The following is a 4,484-nucleotide window of genomic DNA, read 5'->3' as shown; positions in this document are numbered from 1 at the left end:
GCGTGTTTAGGTCCCCGTAACTTAGCGGTTCGGCAAAAGATACCGACAGAATAAGTACTAGGCTTACAAAGAATAAGTCCTGGGGTCGATTTGATTCGACTAAAAGGCGGTGCTCCAGCATGGCAGAAAATGACTGAAAAAAGTATATATATATATATATTTCGTTTTAGGATTTGGTTTGCAAGATTCTTTATGTGAGTTCGTGTGTTGAAGCATATTCTGTTGTGTCTGGGGAGAGTCATTTTCTTTTTGTGCCTTATGATTTAACACACTCACCGGTAAAATTTCCACTTATTCCTTATTTTTATTTTCCTGAAATTTTCATTGCGTCTTGCAACCTTTTCAATAGTCTTGACTCTATCTGTAGTTTACACTGCATTCTATTTTGTTTGTTTGTGCGCATGTGTGTGTGCCTATGCATGCATGTATGTATGCATGTGTGTGTATGTATATATATGTGTGTGTATGCATATGTATATATGTATGTATGTGTGTGCATCTGTATGTATTCTGCATCTGTATGTATTCTGCATATTCATGTGCTTGTGTGTTTTTTATGTATGTGTGTGTGCACATGTTTATATATGTATGCACCTCTGTCTCCTTGTGTGTGCATGTATGAGTGTGGGCGTGTGTGTTTTGCAACATCACCCTCCTGGCACTTGTGCCAGTGGCATGTGAAAAGACATTCGAGCGAGTTTGTTGCCAGTACTGCTGGACTGGCTGCTGTGCAGGTGGCACGTAAAAAACACCATTTCGAACGTGGCTGTTGCCAGTACCGCCTGACTGGCCTTCGTGCCGGTGGCATGTAAAAGCACCTACTACACTCTCTGAGTGGTTAGCGTTAGGAAGGGCATCCAGCTGTAGAAACTCTGCCAAATCAGATTGGAGCCTGGTGTAGCCATCTGGTTCACCAGTCCTCAGTCAAATCGTCCAACCCATGCTAGCATGGAAAGCTGACGTTAAACCATGATGATGATGATGATGATATCGATGAAGGGCATCCTCATGTTGTTAAAGAGCTTGCTCTGTAGTCCCATTGTGTGGCACTTTGGACAAGTGTCTTCTACTAAATCTCTGAACCAACCAATGCTTTGTAAGTGAATTTAGTAGATGGAAACTGTGTGGAAACTCATCATTCACTTGTGCATTTGTGTGTGTGTCCCACACAACCAAATGACAACTGGTATTCGTTTGCTTACTTAGCCTTTAGCAAAAAGTGACCAATATAATAAGTACCAGACTTTAAAAAAAAATAAGTCCTGGAGTCATGTAAAATCCTTCAAGATGGTAATCCATCATGGCCATAGTCGAAGACAAAAGATACTTAATTTAATAGGTCACCATTACCTAACAAGAACTGTTCCTTTGAAGTATTCTGAATTTAGTTTTACAATAAAATTGATGAATATAGGATGCAGGAGTGGCTGTGTGGTAAGTAGCTTGCTTACCAACCAAATGGTTCTGGGTTCAGTCCCACTGTGTAGCACCTTGGGCAAGTATCTTCTACTATAACCTCAGGCTGACCAAAGCCTTGTGAGTGGATTTGGCAGATGGAAACTGAAAGAAGTTCATCACATATATATATATATATATATATATATATATATATATATATATGCCAGTACCGCTGGACTGGCCCTCATGCCAGTGGCACGTAAAAAGCACCCACTATGCTCTTGGAGTGGTTGGTGTTAGGAAGGGCTCATCAGTCCCCAGTCAAATCGTCCAACCCATGCTAGCATGGAAAGCGGACGTTAAATGATGATGATTATGACGATGATATATATGAATATGTATATATGTGTATATATTTGTGTGCCTGTCCCCCACCATCACTTGACAACCAATGCCGGTGTGTTTATATCCCTGTAACTTACCAGTTTGGCTAACCCTAACCCCAACACTAGAATAAGTAATGTTCAACTAAAGGCAGTGCTCCAGTATGGCTGCAGTTAAATAACTGAAACAAGTAAATGAATAAATGAATAATAAAAGGAAAAAATGAAGTTTTCTTTACTTGGCATTTCAAGCAAAACTTCAAAGATTCACAGACATAGTTTCTAAACTTCAGCTAGAATTTTTCTTTGTATTTCAGAACAGAATGCAAATATATTTATAACTTTCCTAATTTAGCAACCCATCTAAGTTTACCTAAAGTAACACCACACTAAAACTGAATTGTTACATTTCAGATCAACAAAAAGATCAACTTTCTAGTTTAGAAAATGAAAGTAAATGCAAAAAGCACGCTAAACATTTATAGAACAAATTTTATACCTTCAGAAATTTATTCCAAGACAACTTATGCAATATATATATACACACATCCAATTCTTTTCCATTCCTTACCCATTCAATGTTTCTGCTTCGAGGTCCCAAATTAATCACAAGACCCCAATCCTCCTTCTTCAGAATTTCTGTTCAATAATTTTAATAATATTTGTTGACTTACATTTGTTGAAACTGGCATAGCTGTGTGGTAAGAAGTTTGCCTCCTAACCACATGGTTCCAGGTTCAATCCCACTGCATGGCACCTTGGGCAAGTGTCTTCTACTATAGCCTCAGGCTGACCAAAGCCTTGTGAGTGGATCCGGTAGATGGAAACTGAAAGAAGGCCATCAAGTATATATATATATGCATGCCAGTGCTCCCTGACTGGCTCCTGTTCTGGGGGCACGTAAAAAGCACCCACTACACTCTTGGAATGGCTAGCCTTAGGAAGGGCATCTGGGTGCAGAAACATTGCCGGATCACATTGGAGCCTAGTGTAGCCACTGGCTTTCCAGACCTGTCAAACCATCCAACCCATGCCAACATGGAAAGCGGACGTTAAACAATGATGGTGTGTGGTAAGTAGCTTGCTTACAAACCACATGGTTCCGGGTTCAGTCCCACTGTGTGGCACCTTGGACAAGTGTCTTCTACTATAGCCTCGGGCCGACAAGGCCTTGTGAGTGGATTTGGTAGACGGAAACTGAAAGAAGCCCGTCATATATATGTATGTGTGTGTGTGTGTGTTTCTGTGTCTGTGTTTGTCCCCCCAACATTGCTTGACAACCGACGTTGGTGTGTTTACGTCCCTGTAACTTAACGGTTCAGCAAAAGAGAGCGATAGAATAAGTACTAGGCTTATAAAGAATAAGTCCTGGGGTCGACTTGCTCGACTAAAGGTGATGCTCCAGCATGGCCACAGTCAAATGACTGAAACACAAGTAAAAGACTATATATATATATATATATATATATATATATATATATAAGATTGAGTTGAATTTGGTACTTAAATTGAGGTATCTTGTTAGATCGGAATAATATATACACACAACATTATATAAATATCAAACTTGGTACATAAGTACTGGATGGATGCTATTTCTGCAATGTATGTAGATAATTAGACCCAGCTGAGTGAAGAAATCCACTCTTGATTTATTCAGACACATAAATTATATCAAATATACAGTCCACAATATTTATGAAGAGCAGATTCCATGATACGTGAATAAAATATAAATAAGTAACAGTAGAGATACAGGTGTCAATCCATTGACAATCCATGGCCACAGTTCAATGACTGAAGGAAGTAAAAGATAAAAGATGCTGTCTTCCAAATTATTTATCTAAGAATTTGTGACATTTTTCTATGAATAATTTGCTACCTTCTTGTTGTTGTTGTTGTTCTTCTTCTTCTTCTTCTTCTTCTTCTTCTTCTTCTCCTTCTTCTTCTTCTTCTTCTTCTTCTTCTTCTTCTTCTTCATCATATGTTTCTGGTTGTGCGGTGTTTTTTTTTTTGTTTTTTGTTTTTTTTTTAACGCTATCATTGTGTTTAGCCATGTGGCATAATCACATGAAGCAGCAATTTTAGATGTGAAAATATAAATGCATGTAAATATAATTTTGTGAAACAAATCTCTCTTTTTTGTGGTTTACTCCCAGCTATTGAGAACAGCCCCTCCATAGGCAATGAGTTCTTCTTACAAGTACTCCAAAGAAATTTTCATATGGAAATGTTTGAATACATGTTTTGAAGAGGGAAGCAAAAAACATCTTCATGCTATTAGAGTCAAACATAATAATTCTTTCTACAATAGGAACAAGATCTAAACTTTTAGAAGAGAGGGCTTGTCAGTAACATTCAATAACACTCAAATACTCAAATGGTACTTATTTCTTTTTCTTATCCCAAGAGGATGAAAGGCAAATATGACCTTGGTGGCATTTGAACTCAGAATGTAAAACCAAAAGAAATGTTATGAAGCATTTTGTCAGGCGTGTTAATGATTCTGCCAGCTTGCTATCTTAGAATCATCATCATCATCATCATCATCATCGTTTAACGTCTGCTTTCCATGCTAGCATGGGTTGGACGATTTGACTGAGGACTGGTGAACCGGATGGCTACACCAGGCTCCAAACTGATTTGGCAGAGTTTCTATAGCTGGATGCCCTTCCTAATGCCAACCACTCCGAGAGTGTAGTG

At 38.6% G+C, this 4,484-nt stretch overlaps 1 protein-coding gene across 3 annotated transcripts in view; it reads left to right on the top strand.

The window, feature by feature from the left end:
• LOC128247021 (leucine-rich repeat and coiled-coil domain-containing protein 1-like) overlaps window positions 1–4,484 on the top strand; it is a 797,355-nt gene that overhangs the window by 412,262 nt on the left and 380,609 nt on the right. The gene's annotated exons all lie outside the window — the stretch shown is intronic.

The sequence above is a fragment of the Octopus bimaculoides genome, chromosome 1 (genome assembly GCF_001194135.2).
Source record: "Octopus bimaculoides isolate UCB-OBI-ISO-001 chromosome 1, ASM119413v2, whole genome shotgun sequence".
Lineage (NCBI taxonomy): Eukaryota > Metazoa > Mollusca > Cephalopoda > Octopoda > Octopodidae > Octopus > Octopus bimaculoides.
Note: the sequence above shows the minus strand (reverse complement) of the source record. Positions and strands in the feature narration are given on the sequence as shown.